This window comes from Geotrypetes seraphini, chromosome 9 (assembly GCF_902459505.1).
Source record: "Geotrypetes seraphini chromosome 9, aGeoSer1.1, whole genome shotgun sequence".
NCBI classification, from domain to species: domain Eukaryota; kingdom Metazoa; phylum Chordata; class Amphibia; order Gymnophiona; family Dermophiidae; genus Geotrypetes; species Geotrypetes seraphini.
This window is the reverse complement of record NC_047092.1, coordinates 22397204-22417320: the sequence shown is the minus strand read 5'-3', so window position 1 is coordinate 22417320 and position 20117 is coordinate 22397204. Positions and strand designations below refer to the sequence as shown.

Sequence of the window (20117 nt, the reverse complement as noted above, 5' to 3'; positions counted from 1 at the left end):
AAAAAGAAAAAAAAAAAAAAATCATACAAAATTAAGTCTATGGGCTCAATATTACACTATGCAGGATGCTTGGCTGGCTCAGTACAGGCCGCCAACCTTTGCCCCGGATATTCAATGACACTGACCCCCAGCTGCATCCCACATGGTCTATCTTTGGCATTTGGTCTTAGCCAGCCAGCCGATGAAAATTGATTTGGCTGGCTAAGCTGATTTTCATCGGCTGGCTAAGGCTAAAGGCCAAAAAATAGACCAGTCCATCTGGCCACGTGTCTTAGCCAAACAGCCGATGAAAATTGGCAGTCACCTGGTTGACCAACAATATTCAGCAGGAGCTAGCTGAATATTGACGGATAGCTGGCTAAATGGGACTTAGCCAGCTGGGGGCCACTCCCAGCCGGCTAAGCCTCGCTGTATATCAGGGGGCATATCTTATTAGACCCCCAAACTTGAAGAGGGCAGATAATCCAACATATAACAAAGGAAGATATCAGCAAAGGAGAAGAAAAAAAGAAAGGCTTAACACATTTCTTCCTGCAGACATGTATATACTTCAGAAGCAACTAAACCTAAACCTCATCTACATTTACCCGATGCCAGTACATAAGAATTGCCATACTGGGACAGTATCCTGTTTCCAACAGTGGCCAACCCAAGTCCCAAGCACATAGCTAGATCCCAAGTAGCAAAACAGATTCCATGTTGCTTATCCTAGGAATAAGTAGTAGATTTCCTCAAACCATCTCAATAATGGCTTATAGACTTCTCTTTTAGGAAATTATCCAAACCTTTTTTAAACTCCACTAAGCTAACTGATTTCGCCACATTCTCTGACAATAAATCTCAGAGTTTAATTACATGTTGTGTGAAGAAATATTTTCTCCAGTTTGTTTTAAATCTACTACTAAGTAGCTTCATTGCATGGCCCCTAGTCCTAGTATTTTTTGAAAGAGTGAACAAGCGATTCTCGTCTACCCTTTCCACTCTACTCATTGTTTTATAGACCTCTATCATATCACTACTGAGCCATCTCTTCTCCAAGCTGAAAAGCCCTAGCCGCTTCGGCCTTTCCTCATAGGGAAGTCGCTCCTTTCCTTTTATCATTTTTGTTGCCCTTCTCTGTACCTTTTCTAATTACGCTATACCTTTTTTGAGATTGATGACTAGAACTGCACACAGTTTTCAAGGTGCAGCTGTATATTAGAGCAATACAAGGGCATTAAAACATTTTCACCTTTGTTTTCCATTCCTTTTCAGATAATTCCTAACATTCTATTTGCTTTTTTAGCAGCCACAGCACATTGAACAATGACACCTAGATCCTTTTCCTGGGCAGTGACTAATGCAGAACCCATATCACATAGCAATAATTCAGGCTCCTCTTTGCCACATGCATCACTTTGCACTTGCTCGCATTAAATGTCATCTGCCATTTTGGCACCCAGTCTTCCAGTCTCACAAGGCCTTCTTGCAATTTTTCACAATCTTCTTGTGATTTAACAACTTTGAACAACTTCTTGCTTCTAGAAACTCTTTAATTGCTCAGAGTAAGAAAACTGTATCTGGTGTCCCCCAATTTTATCTGAAAGTAAAATCCTAGAATTCTAACTTCTTTACACATTGCTAGAAACAACTTCCTACTACACTAACCACTATGCTACCCCTCTGCTCTGAAACAATGTCCTATGGTGCTGAATATTTCCTACTCAGAAAAACAGTGTATTGAAAACTCAACTTACTTTAGCCGGAAAAGGACCTGTATAACTGTAAACATATACAAAACAATAAGCTTCAAAGGCTCAACAAGCATGGACATCAGCCAACAGGCTAAATTAAACCACGCTATTATGGAGAACAGGATATTATCATCGGTTATAACTCTAGAAAAAAGCATCAGCATAGCAAAAAACCTACTTCAAATAGTCAATCTGCTCCCAAAAACCAGAGTTATTATTTAAACAGAAAGACCTCTCCCAGCGAAAGTAAGAAAAACATGCTCACAAAATACCAAAGTCACTTAGCTGTGTAAGAGGAAGGACCTCTTACACAGGACCTCCATGAAATGACTTCTTCTCAATCCTGGACTGCTGCAGAATAATTAAGAAGCTTCTTTAAGTTGAGATTTTAATAGGCAATTCTTTTTTTCTTTTCACTATGTAGAACGCCAATAACTTCCCAACCGTTGAACATGGGAAGCCCTAATCCAAACTCATAGCGCCCTCTCCCATCACATCCTCCGCTGTTGTTTAACGACTTAATTCAACTTGTCCTTCTACATATTCACTCACAGCATCGCAGATCAAACCTCAAAAGAGCCTTGTTTCACAGGTTAACACCTGCTGCTTCAGGAGTTGAATAGTTGAGAATGTTTTCCATATTCCAAATGGCGCCCAGTTTTCAACAAGACACCAGCACTGCCCAACCAATCAAAAACTTAACTGAAATTTAAAGGGACATTGGAGGAAAACCCAAAACTTTAAAAGCTTGCCATTCAATAGAGCCATTAAGTCCATATGGTTCCACCATGTTAGACTTATAAATCCACTGTTGTTTGATTTGTCGAAGTTTCTTTTTAATATTGTCAGAAATGAGAATGGATTAAAGAGAGAGTGGTGAATGAGGAGTTCCAGGTGGTTAAACAACTTGATGCTGAGGTCGGAAAGCAGGACAGAGTCAACGCTGAAAACGCCATGCTCTTAAGTTAAGTGTAAGAACAATTAAGATTTTTCCCTATGCACAGTGGTGGGCTTAGTCCCTTATTGAAATAAGTCATTTTTTAGGGAGTTTTTTATGCCTATGATATAGAAGTGATTTCAAAAATAACTGCCAGTCATATTCCTTTAACAGCTTAGAACAATTCATCATTCTAAGTTTTTATCGTTAGCATCTTGAAGCCATCAGGAGTGGCTGGATAACGGAAAAAGTTTAACCCGATGTAACTCATTTAGCCACAAGCTTCTTGTATCATACTCCACTTTAATTTATATTTATCTCTATATTTTAAAACACTTATCTTGAGATTGTTGAAATCAGTATTTAGTCAAACCCAATGCCTACATGCATGTTTTGTTGTCTGTAACAGGGCTGGGTTTAACTATTGGGTTTTCACCATGGTTCTTGTATCATTCATGTTCTATAAAATAAAGTGGAGCATGATATATGGTTAAATGTCCATATGCAAGTGGAGCCGATTGAGGAAGCTTGTGGCTAAATGAGTTACATTGGGTTAAGCTTTTCTCCAGCCGCTTCTGATGGCTTCAGGATGCTAATGATAAAAACTAGTATGATGAATTGTTCTAAGCTTTAATTGAAGAAGCTAATGTTATCATTGTTAAATGAATATCATTGGCAGTTATTTTTGAAATCGTTTGTCTCAAGCTGCCGGACTAAGAATAATTTACCCCTAGCAAAATATCTATGTTTATTGCTGTCTCTTTGAATGTTGTTTTGGCCCTTTTTCTCTGTAGGGTGAACCCACCGCTGGCTAGAAGCATTTTTGATTAATTGGAAGATTGTACTGTGTTACTAAATATTTATTTCTCGTGTGACAAAGAGTTAAAAGTGACATACACATATGGAGGGTAATTCTCTATTGATCGGCTAAAGTAAGATGCTGAGTGAGATGATGTGTGCTAAATGCACATTCTGGAATAGGTGCAAGTACGTGATAGGAAATAGCACAGTACAGGGTTTCAAGGAAGACCTGGATAGGTTCCTGGAGGACAAAGGGATTGAGGGGTACAGATAAGAGCAGTGGAAGGTTTAGAGATAAGTGTAGAGGTAGGTATAAAATTAGTCAGGGACTGCTGCTCAGGCAATGTGCCTGATGGGCCGCCGCGTGAGCGGACCGCTGGGCAGGATGGACCTCTGGTCTGCCCCGGCGGAGGCGACTACTTATGTTCTTATGTTCTTACTTAAGCTAGTTCATTGGCTGGTATAAATTGCTCATGCTTAACTGTAGGCAGTTAAGTATATAACTGCTAGTATTCTATAACCCACACATGTAACTGCTAGGCACTACCGTGCCTTGCCCATGCCCCTCCCATGTTCATGTCCACTTGCAGTTACGCACTCTGGATTTTGTGCACACAATTTACAGAATACCGACTAATGGCAGGTGCATAACTACTCAGTGGCAATTACCACCTATTAAGACCAATTATAGCTAATAAGTAACTAATGCCAATTAGCAGCTAATTAAGGTATTAGATTATGCATGCAACTTGACATTATTCTATAACATTCACATGCAATTTTATTCGCTAAGCATAAAATTGTAAATGCAAGTTAATAGAATTAGAGGGATACTGTCACCGAGGAAGCAGTCGGAGCACTTTATGCTGATGCCACATGGAAGAGAGGCAGCATGGCCCAGTTTGCTATTGCACCCAGAGAAGCTGGAATTTCCTTGTCTGGAACTATCACAGAAAGAAACATAGAAACATGATGGCAGATAAAGGCCAAATGGCCCTTCTAGTCTGTCTATCCCACGTGCCTATCCCACGCTTTCTTGAAATCACAGTCTCTGTCTCCACCACCTCTACCAGGAGATTGTTCCACGCATCTACCACCCTTTCTGAAAAAAAGTATTTCCTTAGATTACTCATGTGCCTATTACCTCTTAACTTCATCCTATGCCCTCTCATTCCAGAGCTTCGTTTCAAACGAAAGAGACTCTACTCATGCGCAATTACAACACATAAGTATTTAAACATCTCTATCATATCTCCTGTCTTCCACCTTTCCTCTAAAGTATATAGATTGAGATCTTTAAATCTGTTCTCATATGCCTTATGACAAAGACCATGCACCATTTTAGTAGCCTTCCTCTGGACCAACTCTATCCTTTTAATATCTTTTTGAAGATGCAGACTCCAGAATTATACACAATATTCTAAATTAGGTCTCACCAGAGTCTTATATAGGGGCATCAATATCTCCTTTTTCCTATTGGCCATACCTCTCCTTATGCACCCTAGCATCCTTCTAGCTGTTGCCATCAACTTTTCAACCTCCTTGGCCACCTTAAGTCCTGCTCATCTGTTGTGCACATAAGAAATATTCTATGAAATATTCTACATACTTCTCTCCTTTCCACTCCTTTCTGCCCTCCAAAGTCCTCCCTACCCTCTTCTAACGCCTTCCTCTGTAATATCACCTAGAGCTTGTATAGGTATGTGCAACGCACAAATGGAAGAAATAAATAAATAAATTCTTCACTCCCTAAACTGTACAAGGTCAGCCCAAATGCATGACCTTGAATTCCTTAGCAATAAATTTTAGCTGCTAAATTTCAGACCATTCTTTAAGCTTCACCAGGTCTTTCTTCATGTTATTCATACCATCCTGGTTGTCTACTCTATTGCAGATTTTGGTATCATCCACAAAGAGGCAAATCTTATTCGACAGCCCCGCAGCAATATCATTTATAAAAATGTTAAAAAAAGAAAAGCCCAAGAACAGAACCTTGAGGCACACCACTGGTAGCATCTCTTTCCTCAGAGCAATCTCCATTGATCACTACCCTCTGTCACCTTCCACTCAACCAGTTACTGACCCAGCCCGTCACTTTGGGACCCATCCCAAGGGAACTCAGTTTATTTATTAAACATTTGTGTGGAACACTGTCTAAGGCTTTACTTAAATCTAAATGCACCACATCTAGCGCGCACCCTCTATCCAATTCTCTGGTCACCAAGTCAAAGAAATTGATCAGATTTGTCTGACAAGATCTACCTTTACTGAATCTATATTGCTTCTGGCGCTGTAATCCACAGGATTCCAGAAACTTCACCATTCTCTGTTTTAAAAGCGTTTCCATTAATTTGCTTACCACAGAAGTCAGTCAGTCTTCCCAATTCTTCCTTACTTCCACTTTTGTGGCGAGGGACCCCATCTGCCCTTCTACAGTCCTCTGGACTAATAGCGTCACACCAGACAAAATCATAAAAAAGCAGTTAACAATCAGACTGGTAGTGATCCATTTCTCTGGCAAAGTCTTTCACTAGTGGATCTACTATGCTCTGTCTGGTAATTTAGTAAAGCATCAGAAAACTTCAGCCAGGAATTGGGAAGTAGCTCCATGGGAGATGAATGAACAAAAGTGTGAATGAGTTTGCAGCAGAGACAAAAATGCCAAACAGCATGAATTACCATGTATGTAATTAAAACTCATTTGCAAAACTTATGCAATATAGCAAATGAGCTGAGAAAATTTGAAATTCAGTACAGATTAAATTTCACACAGAAAAATACAGATATGGACAATTCTCCATGAAACTTGGTTATATTTCAGAGAAATACAGTTAAGATATTTTGAAAAGTAGCTAGGAATTTCTCACCGAGGGCTAGATTTACTAAAAAGCGCTACTACTTTAGCACACAGTAACATCCGTTATTTAGTACAGGTCCTATGTTATATAATAGTGTTAGCACACCTTAGCACAGTCTAGTACAGTGGTCTTCAACCGCCAGTCCGCAAAAAAATCTTGCCGGTCCGTGAAGGATTTGGGTCCCCGCAGCAACAATAGGTGCCGGCGTCAGCTGACATGCAACTTCCTGTTGCCGTCGCTACGCCGGGACTCCTGCCATCGCCGGGACTCCTGCCTTCCACTGACTCCTGCCGCGTATGCCTCCTGCCTTTGTCTCCGCACCCCCAGACCAGCAGCGGCAACTTTGTGTGCTTTTAACTTTGGAACACAGCTGCCCCTAGGCAGTAGTTTAGCCGTGGTTTCACGAGACAGCCTCGGGGCCTTTGCTAGGCTGGCCCGCTTTGATGATGCGATGTGGGTCGGCCTACCAAAGGCTACCTCATGAAACCGTGGCTAAACTACTGCTTAGGGGCAGCTGTGTGCCGAAGTTAAAAGCACACAGAGCTGCCACTAGCCTAAAGACAGGAAACATTTGCTGGAGAGGGAAGGAGGGAAGGTAGAAGGGGTACGCCTGGACAGGGGAGGGGAAGGAGGTACTGCTAGACAGGGGAGAAGAGAAAGGGAAGGGCAGAGAGTTACTGTTGGATAAGGGGAGGAGGAAAGGGAGAAGGGGTACACCTGGACAGGGAAGGAGGAAAATAGGAAGGAAACAGCTGGAAGGGAGATTAGAGGAGGGGAAGGAGTCAGGATGGAATGGAGAGATCAGATGAGGGAAAGGGGAGAGACAGAGGAATGAGAAAGTAGAGAGAGATTAATGCTGGGAAGGGGGTCAGATGAGAAATAAGGAGAGAGGGACAAAGATACTAGATCTGGTGTAGGAGAGATAAAAATGATGAGAGCAGTGAAGCTGGAATGAATCATGTAAAATGGAAAGAAGGGGCACAGGCTGGATGGAAAGGGGAAAGGGGAGAGGGGCATAGAAAAAAGGCAGATAGCATATGGAAGGGGGAAAGGGCAGACAGTGGATGGAAGGGGCAGATGCTGGATGGAAGACAGTGAAAAGACGATGAAAGCAGAAACTAGAGACGACAAAAGGTAGAAAAAAAATAATTTTATTTCTACCTTGTGATTAGAATTTATCAGATTTGAAATATGTATCTTGCTAGAGCTGATGTTAGACATAACTGGGGAATGCAAAGCCCAGGCAGTTCTTCTTTAGCTTCCAGCTGGCTTAGGGCTCTCTCTGACCAGGGGGCAGTTGCCCTAGTTGCATTCCTGCCATGTGTGACTGTGGTATTTTGATAGCATGATATTTGTGTAGCATTCTGTAATAATTTGGCTTATTCAGTTTTCTTGATAGTAGAGGAGATATATGTGAGGGGAGACGGGGGTTTTGTTGATCCTTGCCCTATTATTTTCATTTATAAAATGACAATTGTACAGAATATTGTTTCTTTTTATATTTTAATAAAATATGTTCAATATAAAATCATAACTATTTGAGGCTTGTGTGGATGGGATCAGATGGTTTGCAGGATCAAGCTCATGAGGACAGGGCGGCGATGGGTTTTGTTTTTTTTTCAGTCTTAAAAGTTTGCCAGTCCACGAAATAATTATTTTATTTCCGCCAGTCCATAGGTGTAAAAAGTTTGAAGAACACTGATCTAGTATATCTAGCTCTACCTTTATTTCATGGAAACTGCTGTGATATCAGATCCTTCCCAAGTTAGTACATCAGAATCATAGACACCTGTATTTGTTCTGAAGCCTTGTCCACCTTTCTTCAGCACTTCACCAGATCTGCCCTCTCCAGTACTCCCAAGTAAGTTCTGACTCCTGAGATCTTGAAAAGTAGAATAAGAACAACTAATCTTTCATGCCCTGGGGATACCCAAAAATCATCCAACACCATGTTACAGCAATCTGAAACATTGCTGCTTTCTCTGAGAAATTCAAAAGATCAAAGTGTCTCCCATCTGTTTCTCTAAGTTTGACAAGCTATTGTAATCTCCTCATACCTAAATCTTTCTTCTCTCCTTGCTCACTCTCATGATTTCTTTCCAGTTCTATCACCATCTTTCCAGTCTTTTTTCCTCCATTTCTTCTTCTCTCTTGCTCCTACATCTCTTCATCGTGTTTTCTTTTACTCTCTCTTTACATCCATTTCTTGCTGCTTTGTCTCCTTCTCTTTCGGCTTCACCTTCTTGTTGCCTTACCTCATCTGTGTCTGGGTTTCTTTCGTTAGGTGAGCAAAATATTACTGTGTATCAGAAGTTCTATCTACATGGAGTGGAGGAGTAGCCTAAAGTTTAGAGCAGTGAGTTGAGATCCAGGAGAGCATGGCTCCAATCCCAATACAGTTCCCTTTGCTCTTAAGCAAGCCACTTAATTTTCCATTGCCTCAGATACAAACTTACATTCCGAGTCCTTCAAGGACATAAAAATACTTACATTTTGGTGGGGATGCCCGTACCTCTCCGCTCTCCTCATGCCACACTCACGCCCTTCATTCCTCACCCCCCTGAACCTCTTTAAATCTTCGCCAGTGCAAGCAACTATTCAGGCCTGCTGCTCGCGCCAGCCTGGCTCCCTCTGAAATCACTTCTGGGTCATGGGCCCAGGAAGTGCGGTCAAAGGGAAAACCAACGCCGATGTGAGCAACAGGCCTAAGAAGTTGCTTGTACTGGCAAAGATTTAAAGAGGTATGAGGGTGGGAAGGGAGGGTGCAAGTGTGGCATGGGGGGTACGGAAGGAATGGGGGGTGAAGAAGGAGTTGGGGGCAGAGACGAGGGTGCCGGGGGGGGTGCCACTGTCCCAGGTGCCTTCTATCCTCGCTATGCCACTGTGTATACCTGCATAGTCTTTCACCCTACATCCAGTACTCTACACCAGGGGTTCTCAACCCAGTCCTTGGGACACACTCATCAGAGTTTCCATCAGGGTTTCATGATTTATTTATTTAATTTATTTATTCATTCAATTTTCTATACTGTTCTCCCCAGGGAGCTCAGAATGGTTTACATGAATTTATTCAGGTACTGAAGCATTTTTCCCTGTCTGTCCCAATGGGCTCACAATCTATCTAGTGTACCTTGGGCGGTGGGGGGATTAAGTAATTTGCCCAGGGTCACAAGGAGCAGCATGGGTTTGAACCCATACCTTCAGGGTGCGGAGGCTGCAGCTTTAACCACTATGCCACACTCTCCTCTATCCAGGATGCATATTCATGAGGTATATTTGCATACAATTGAGACAATGCATGTAAATTTATCCTATGTGCATTTATTACCTTGAAAAATAGACTAGCTTTTTGTGTCCCGAAGACTGGATTGACAGCTCAAGCTCTACACTTACATACTTTAAAGGGCTCATTTTCGAAAAAGAAAAACATCCATAAAGTGGCATAAAGGGAAAGATGGATGTTTTTATGGGTAGATGTGAACCTAGGACCTTTTATGTGAAGTTCACTGCAGTGCCCCCTGAGGTGCACCACTGCTCTGCTGGGATGTCTGAGTGGCCAGTCTACTAAAAGTGCTGGCCACTCCTACTTTCCAATGGCTTGTTTCGTGTAGGGTTTTTTGGGACTGTTTTTTTTTTCGAAAATGTTTCAAAAAGATAGAAGCAAATATGAAAAATTGCTATTTCAAAACATAGATGTTATGCAGTTTTGAAAATGGACCTGATTGGTACTGGATTTTTGTGTGCCGTCTGCATAATCGCCAAACTCGGATCTGGACATCATATCGAAAATGGCCCTCAAGAACATAAGAACTGCCATACTGGGACAGAACAAAGGTCCATCAAGCTCAGTATCCTGTTTCCAACAGTGGCAAATCCAGGTCCCAATTAGTAAAACAGATTTTATGCTGCCTTATCCTAGGAATAAGTACCAGTCATGAATTTCCCCAATCCATCTCAATAATGGTCTATGGACTTCTCTTTTAGGAAATTATCCAAATCTTTTTTAACCTTGCTAAACTAATTAATTTCACCACATTCTCTGGCTGCTTTTTAATCTTTCTTTTGCTGAGCAAAATTTACTCCTGCTTCAACAAACAGATGCTCTAGAGCAGGGATGTCAAATTCAAATGCACAGTGGGCCAAAATTAAAAACTTGGACAAAGTCACGGGTCAAATAATAATAATTGTACAACTTCAAATAATAATTATACAGCTTCAAAAGGAAACTGTAGACAATATGTTTAAAAACAATATATTTTTAAAAAAGATGTTTAAAAAACAATGATGCAAGGTACAACTAGCCTTTGATTGATGTAAAATAGCTGAGCCAAATTTAAAATGGAAAAATTACAAAGGGATTAAAACCAAAAAGGGACAAAATAAAATACCATGTGAATTAGCAACATATATTTGAAAAAAAATAAAAATATAATCATAATAAAAACCATTACGTGAAGCAGAAAAAATGAATAGAAATATGGAAAAACACTAGCAACGGAAAAGAATGAGTACCAGAAAATAAAACGCCAAAATTAGAACATGATCAAAAGACTATGTACAACAAGGGATTAAAAAGAAGAAAAAAATCAATACTTACCAAAAAAGCAATTGCAGAAAAGTCCAGTGCTACTGTGACGCACTGTAAGACTGTGAAGAGAGCCGGAGAAACGTCGCGGGAACTTGTAAAAACGTCAGACATGATGACATGTCTAATGGGAACGTGAGACGATTGAGCCAAAAAACTGTCTATCGGCGGGCCAGCTCTAGTAGACATTTAATATTTTCTCGCAGGCCAAATATAATTACACTATGGGCCAGATTTTGACATCCCTGCTCTAGAGGGTCTTCGTGCTATCTGTTCTCTATAGAAAATTCCTGCGGAGAACGTTAGGAACAAGTAAACATAATCTTTGGAGAAAAATGACAGATGTTCCAGGTGCCTACAAACTTGGGCCAGAAGAGGAGTGTTCTGTGATGCCCTGCTATGTTAACAGCTCTATCCAAGGCCCATGCAAACATCCTTCTGCAGCAGACTGCTGTTGGTTTGCCTAAAGCATATATCAGAAGACTTATTTGTAACACTGGCAAAGCTTTCACATAAGATACTGAAAATCTTGTGAATTATTGAAAGGATTTGAGATGAAAGAAAGTTAGTTTGCTGTTTTTAGAAACCCGGTGCAGATCTCTCCTTCCTGCACTCTCTCAGGGTTTCTTAATTAAACTTTAAGTAGTGGGCTTTGTGTGTTTATGCAGATCGAAGCAACCGGTGGAGAGCTGCATGCCAGTGTGTTATGTGCATCTACACACAGACTAGAGGAAGAGTAATTCACAGGGAATGCAGAGCAAGTCAGAATCCCCATGCTAGCTATCCACTCTTTATTATTTAATAAACACAGACAGCAAAATCCACAGGAAAAAAAAGAAAGCAGCTATAAAAACACTGCTAGAACAGAAGGAGAGCCAGCTACAGAACTGGAGCAATCACAAACACCCCAAAATCAACTGTGTTGTTTCTTTTACTTTGAAACATTTTCTATGGAAAATAGAGAGTAGTTTTATTTGGAAGTGCTCATTTCCACAGCATTGTCTGATAAGATGGCTATGAGTTCTGAGCCAATGACGTCTTAATTGTCACAGTAATTATCCCATTGTTACCCTCCATTCAGACTGATTTACTAATATATACCACTTCCATTAGGGATGTGTGGGGGTGGAGCAGGAATTTTCATTAACTTTTTCAGTAGCTTTTTTCATGTTATATTGGCACGTACTATTTTTTGCATATAATGAAATAGTATAGGTCATAGGTCACAGTAGCACATTACAGTAAAACCTTGGTTTGCAAGCATAATTCGTTCCAGAAGCATGCTTGTAATTCAAAGCACTCGTATAGCAAAGCGCTTTTCCCCATAGGAAATAATGGAAACTCAGATGATTCGTCCCACAACCCAAAAACTTTAATACAAAATACTATACGTACTTGTATTGCAAGACCTCGTCATTTAGAACAGTCACCACATTTCTGCAGAGTCAGAGAGACAAGCACCATCGGCTCAGGTATGATAATGTGACGCATGTATACTGTATGTACTCGTATTGCAAGACTTTGCTCGTTTAGAATAGTCACTACACTCCCACAACATCAGTGAGAGAAGAACCATTGGCTCAGTTGTGATGTTGTGACGCGTGTATACTGTATGTACTCGTATTGCAAGACTTTGTTGGTTTAGAACAGTCTCTACACTCCTGCAGTGTCAGAGAGAGAAGAGCCATCGGCTCAGTTATGATGATGTGATGTGTGTATACTGTATGTACTCGTATTGCAAACCATTGTTTGTATATCAAGTTAAAATTTAATGAAATGTTTTGCTTGTCTTGCAAAACACTTGCAAACCAAGTTACTTGCAATCCAAGGTTTTACTGTATTTCAATTTAGCATGCATTATTTAGTACACAACAAATAAAATAGCATAACATAAAGAGCAATGTAATTATCAACTTTTGATTTAGCTCATATCTTTCTTTTCCATTGTAGCTCAAGACAAGTTACATTCAGATACAGTAGATATTTCCTTCTCCTAAATTAGGCCACTTAGCTATGCGGGTGCTGGCACTGAATAATGCTAATACCCACATAAATATGGGCTCCTCCCCAATGCTGCCCAGCCCTGTCCACTTTTTATTTAGGCCAGTCTGTGGGGATATGCAGCAGTACTCTCCAGTTAATTGCTGCTGAATATCCCCACTTATGTTGTGGGAAGCAATTTAAGTGGGCAGGAGACATTTGGAGACATTTTCCTCAGGTGATAACACTGTAAAGCATAGTTACTAACCTGTAGCAGGTGTTCTCCGAGGACAGCAGGCAGATATTCTGACATATGGGCAATATCATCCAAGAATCCTGGTACAGACATGTACCAAAGTGTACTGTCACTTTAAAACTGTAGCACTGTGCATGTGCCTTCCCGCAAGACATTGGTTTGTGGGACTTTCAGTTTTGTCTATTTATTTATTTATTTATTCAATTTTCTATCCCGTTCTCCCAGGGGAGCTCAGAACGGTTTACATGAATTTATTCAGGTACTCAAGCATATTTCCCTGTCTGTCCTGGTGGGCTCACAATCTATCTAATGTACCTGGGGCAATAGGGGGATTAAGTGACTTGCCCAGGGTCACAAGGAGCAGCGTGGGTTTGAACCCACAACTTCAGGGTGCTGAGGCTGTAGCTTTAACCACTGCACCACACTCTCCCCTAAAAGCTTAGAAGCTAGCTAGGGGAGGTGGGAGGGTTGTGAGAATATTTGCCTGCTACAGGTGAGTAACTATGCTTTCTCTGAGGACAAGCAGGCAGTATATTTTCACATATGGGACTTCCAAGCTGCCAGACTCATGCTTCTAGGAAGAGGGTTAAATATAGCTGTCATGAGGCTGATGAAATCCCTGAGGATGGAGGGAAGATGGCTTTTAAAGAGAGAATAAATTTTTGAGAATTGCCTGGCCAAATTGACTATCTCATCTAGAATGTTGATCTAAGCAGTAGTGAGGAGTAAATGTGTTGGTAGAGGACCAAGTTACCGCTTTACAGATGTCTTGTATGGGAGTGGAGCACAAGATGGCAATAGAAGTCGCCATAGTTTTTACTCTATGAACAGTGACATGGCCAGCTTGAGAATATGCAAAGAAAATGCTGTCTATTAGCCAGCATGAAATAGTCCTCTTGGTAACTGGAACTCCCAATCTGTTAGGGTCAAAGGAGATAAACACTTGAGTTGTAGTCCTATGTGATTCAGTTTGATCCAAGTAGTAGGCAAGAGCTCTTTTACAGTCCGGGATAGAGAGAGCTGGCTCCCCATGAAGTGTATGTGGTTTTGGAAAGAAAACAAGTAAAACAATGGACTGATTGAGATGAAATTCAGAGACCACTTTCGGCAAAAACTTTGGATGAGTATGGAGGGCATCCTTGTTTTGATAAAATCTGGTACAGAGTGGATTCGATATCAGCGCTTGTAATTCTCTGACTCAATGTTCAGAAGTAAGCATGATCAGGAAAATCATTTTCCAGGTGAGGTGTTTTAGTGAAGTAGACAAGAGGATATGGTGACTTCATGAGTATAGAAAAAACAATATTCAAATCCCATTCTACAGGCATTGGTCTGAGTGGAGGCTTGGTGTGGTAAAGCCCCTTCATGAATCTGGAGACCAATGGATGCATAGAGATGTGTCTACTATTTCAATATGAAAAGCACTGATTGCACTGAGATGGACATGTACAGAAGAAATTTTAAGTCCAGAATTGGAAAGATGAAGAAGGTGGTCTAACAGAGTGTAGCAAGATTTATGGTAGACTAATCAGTTACATAAACAAGTTACGTGCCTGTTAGTTTTGTCTAGGGAAAACTATGAACTCTGCCAGGTCCAAATTTCTTTGTCTATTTATGCGACACAAGACCCAGGCTAATGAGAAATACTTTTATTATGAAAATAGAAAAATATAATTCATAAGCCAGCAGCAATATCTAAATATTGTTCACAAAATATCCGATTTACATATATGAAACACAGTACATAATTATCACAACACACTTCTAGATAACTAAGTAAAATTACTTCTTACACACACTAAACAATTCCTTATAATAATAATTATTCTTAATTAGCAGCAAATGATTACAGAATATCACCGAGAGTAGCTTTACAAGCCTTATCCTATATCCAAAATAGGATTCTCTATCTAACCCCCAGCTGATAAGATAATAAGTTCCTTATCCTTACCTTATAATTAGGCCTTAGCCCCGGGAGATGGAATTATTCTTCTCAGCTTAGCAGGTGTAGAAATCCTTCTGTTACAGGAACAAAAGTTCTGCAGCCACTGGTACAGCTGTAATTTGTTGGCAGCACAAGTTTCCTTAAAGTGATGGAATTCAGATCTGTTTAGAGTCCGATTCACTCTCTCTCAGGCAGAGAGTCACACGAGGTAACTGTTCAGGTCTTAATTATGAAAGAGATGCGTGGAGAATACCTGTGGTAAGATGTGAGTACACTCGCATCCCGACACAGACTAATTATAATTAGCACCTTTTCACTTGGATCACGTCAGATGACTTCCTCGGACCAATCCAGAAACAGAACTTAGATGAATAGCCTTTCTGCGTAGAGTCTCATACAGGCTGGGAGACACAGGCGCCGTTCGAAAGATAAGCACAGCATAGGAGTATAACTCCCCCAAGAATCACACAGTCTAAGCATGAAGTCATAGATGTATGTCCTTGACTAGAATACCATTCTGGTACATACCCAGAATGCATCAGGCAGAAACAGCAAAGATGTGTTCTTTCTCTCTTCTTGCAAGGTTCATGCTGGAAAGATTTCTTGCAGACAATGATTCAGGCTTGATGATGTCAGAGAGGCCTAACCTTCAGGTGCAAATAAGGAAACACCCCTACAAGAGACAGTAGAGAACATGTGACTGAATCTAAAGAGTAGAGATTACACTGAATAGTAACTCATGTCCATTTAAATTGGTAACAGTGTCTAGTAGATCGTTTTCTGGATGCTTCAATAATGTTCAAGCCTGAAGGTGATAGGGGAGAGGTATCTACTTCTGGGAAGATAGATACCAGGCTGTGAGTGCCAATAAACATGGATTAGGATGAAGGAGAGCACTCATTCTGAGTTAGTAGAGTTGGAAATAACTGGAGCAGAATGAGATTCCGACCATTGAGCAGTAGGAGAAGAAGAAACCAGGCTTATAGTGGTCAACATGAGAATCATTGAGGCTTGCTCTAGATGAATTTTGAATAGAGTTTTCCTGATTAGTGGTATTGGAGGAAACGCATAGAGAAAGCATCCTTGCCAGTCAAGGAGAAAGGCATCACTTTGTGAGACGGTTGGGCTGAACAGTCTGGAGCAGTAAAATAGCAGTTTGTGGTTGGTGGGAGATGCAAAGAGATCTATGTCAAGGCAAGACAGATGTTATGCCTTCTAGGTCATATGGCATCCACCATATATGTAGTTCCGTTTGCACACCTTCACCTCAGAATGTCAATTTTTTTTTTTTTAATCTGCCATCTGTGATCTGCTCAAGAGTATAATCTACTCCTCCTGACAAATCCTATCTTGGCAAAACTCAGGTCTGAGTAGGGGAGAATATTTCACAGTTGAGCACATGGTGGAGGAACTCCTGCGGAGCTGTGCACTAATAAGCAAAGTCATCTAAATAAGATAAGTGCCGATTTGAGGATTGATTGATATAGTAGGATTATGTTGCCAATAATCTTACATTTATATTAACTTTATGGGAATGGCATATGAAGGGACATATGAGGTACTATAATGGTTCCTAATTAAATCTTCATGCCGCTCCAATGCAGGATATATAGGCACTGAGCACTTCATATAGTTCACAATAAGTTTCTATTTATTTAATTAAAAGTTTGACTTTAGTGCTTAAGTGATGAGCCTGTTATATCGAGAACACTTCTTGAATCCACTGGACATTGGGGACATTGATGGGATGACTGCTGGCACTAAATGAAAAGACTCAATTGTAGGGGAGGTCGAGTAGATAGTATCTGAAAAGGAGTTGACACTCCCGGTCACATCATAGGCAGAAGCCTGTTCGAAGGCCTGAAAAAAGAAAGACACAGAAACTAAAAAAAAATTATATAAAATATAATTTAAAATAAATTAAGGCAAAAAAAATAACAGGGGAAGGCACCTAAAGTGAAAAAATTTACTGAACACAGGAGTGTTTGAAGAACATAACTTCTTTGCTTTGCAGAAAATGAAGAATAGAAGGTCCCGCGAGCCATCAAGCGGGAAGGTGCACGTGTGGTATGGACAATGCTAAAGTTGACAGTGTAAAGTGACAGTACACTTCGGTACATATCCATACTGGGCTCAGTTGCCGATGTCGCTCATATGTGCTTGTCCTCAGAGAATAGGGTAGTAACAGAGATAGAACAGATACTATTTCAGCAATCCCATCTTAGCCTTCACTCTTCATCAAACAAGTTATCTTCGCTCTACCTTTCCTGCATTCAGACATGTCAAGACATATTCCAACTTATATCCAAGCAGAAAGATTGGGAGACAATGTCATATTGCACAGGCACAAACTTTTCAGAATTATTTGGGGGGACTAAACCCAAAAGAAATTATCTCTCTTTGGACACAGTCAAGGAGTCTTCTCAACATTGGGGGTGCTGAAGCACCCACAGAGCTGGCTCCTATGTCATGTTGCAGTCACTGTAATAGTAACTACTAGTTGGGGAACATATTTCACTGAAAACCACACAGTCATTTCAGGAAAACCTAAACACAAGGGACTTTACCAAATAAGGATGATTAAAGTTAAGCAGCTGTAAGGGAAATCATCCACTAGGACCACTTGCTGAGACAAAATCAACAGAAATCCATAATATCTCTTTTCTCTGTGCCTAGCACAGAGCCTGTCAGCTTGAATAAAAAAAAAGTCAGATACTAATATCAGCTGCTTCCCTGACCAGTGAAAAGAGAGGGGCCCTTTTACTAGAACTCAATAGGCAGTTACCCCCAGATTCTATATACCATTACTAAAGTTGCAAATAGAAACATAGAAAACATGACAAAAGATAAAGGTCAAATGGCCCATTCAGTCTGCCCATCCGCAGCATCTACTATCTCTTCCTCTCCCCATTCTTTCTTGAATTCAGGCACAATCTTTGTCTCCACCACCTCTACTATTCCAAGCATCAACCACCCTTTCCATAAAAAAGTATTTCCTTAGATTCTTCCTGAGCCTATCACCTCTTATCTTCATTCTATGCCCTCTCATTCTGGAGTTTCCTTTCAAATGAAAGACACGCCTCATACGTATTTATGCCACAAAACTATTCAAATGACTCTCTCCTGCCTTTCCTCCAAATTTAAATTTTTAAGTCTGTCCCTGTACACCTTATGATGTAGACCAGGGGTGTCCAACCTGCAGCCCAAGGGCCGCATGCGGCCCCGTAAAGTATTTTGTGTGGCCCCGGTTGACGGCGATGCAGTGTTTTCCTCTGCTGCCCCCGGGTGTTTACCGTCTTGCCGGCTCCCTCCTCTGTCTTGCTGCAGCGTTTGCGCATTTGTGCAGCCCCAGAAAAATTTTTCAGCCAATGCGGTCCAGGGAAGCCCAAAGATTGGACACCCCTGATGTAGACCATCAACCATTTTAGTAGCCTCCATCCTGTTTATATCTTTTTAAAAGTGTAATCACCCTCCCTCCCTCCCTCCATTCTGTGCCCCATGTTCATGCCCCCTCCCTCCTTCCTTCCATCCTTTGTCCGAAGTTCATTCTCCCTCACGAGTCCCAACGCCCCCCTCTCTCTCCCTCCCTTTCTATGCCCCAAGTACGTGCCTCCCTCCCGCGGGTGTTTACTTCTTCTAGCTGGCTCCCTCCTCCTTCCAGCTGCAGTTGTTTCTCTGTACAATGCCGTGGTCTGTGGCTACTACGCAAGTCCTGCAGCTGAGCTGGAAGTCTTCCCTCTGATGTCCAGTGGATATATACAGCAGAGGAGTTTAGGTAAAGCATGGGTAGAAGTAGCACATATGTATGTAGATTATGAAATACCTTAATCCACATGCATAAAATATTCATCTTCATTTACACTAGTTCTCAAGCAGGTTCAGGTGATCATGCCTACATTCAAGACGCACCCTCTGCCATGTATTTTATACAGACAAATTGGATTTCTATAGGTGCCTATCCATGGCTTTCTGTTATAGAATTATCCTCTTAATGTATTTCAGAACAGTGAAATAATGTCCTATTATGAAGTGTATTGCTAATTCAAGTCACATAAATTATATGCCCAATGCCCATCAGTGAAGCCTTATTGTTTAATAGTAGAAATATGAGAGAAAGAACTTACCTGTTAAGAATTTCAAAAATCCAAGGTTCCCACAAGTATCTCTTCTCTAACCTGGATTGAAAAACATAAATAGTAGATAGACTTTAATTGATGAACCTGTAAATCTGTTGCTAGAATCCAAGTTACTAACTCAGCATACTTATGCATGGGTAATACCACTGTAGTATTCTCCTCCATTATGTTTGAGATCTATGAGAGCAGTTCTCTACACAAGAGAGAGAAAGATGCACTAAGTGGAGGGGGGGGAGTACTTTCTAAAGTGCATTATGGCAATAATGGGCTCAATTCAGTAACTGGCACTCAAAATTAGTACCAAAGAAATATCCGTGCTCAATGTTGTTCTATAATGGGCACTCGGAGGTGAGTGCCCACTGTGGAATAGCATTGAGTACCAATTTTGGCACCACATCTGCTGAAACCAAGTGTAATTCCTCGCATCTAGTTTAGGCATGCATCCCTGGTATTCTATAACACTGTACACAAATTTTAGGCACACCCCAGACCTGCCCATGCATCTCCCAAGGCCATACCCCCTTTTGGGATGTACACTATGGAATTGCAAGTAGCAAGATATGTGCTCAAATTCAAATTGGCACCAATTAGCACCCAATTATTGGTGCAAATTGGCTCACATCTCGGATCGATGCCCAAATATTAGCACTCAATTTTGGTCACCTTATATTGAATCCAGGGGAATACAACTATAGATTGGTGCTGCCAGTTCCTAGATCTGCTCAAATTTAAGCAACTAGGTATAGTGTCTTATTTTTTAAGCTTTTTACCTGGAACAACCTCCCATTAAACTTTTATACAGAGCCCTCTTTGAAACACGTTACAAAGGCCATAAAAATTTGGTTATTCCATCAGGTTTTTAATAACAGTTAGGTATGTATTTTCA

At 40.9% G+C, this 20117-nt stretch overlaps 1 protein-coding gene across 3 annotated transcripts in view; it reads right to left on the bottom strand.

Annotated features, from left to right (window-relative positions):
- SHANK3 (SH3 and multiple ankyrin repeat domains 3) overlaps window positions 1–20117 on the bottom strand; it is a 924054-nt gene that overhangs the window by 729082 nt on the left and 174855 nt on the right. For all 3 annotated transcript variants that reach the window (XM_033958997.1, XM_033958999.1, XM_033958998.1), the window contains one exon: window positions 19220–19270. The gene's annotated coding sequence lies outside the window, so the exon portion shown is untranslated. The remainder of the gene's footprint in view (window positions 1–19219; window positions 19271–20117) is intronic.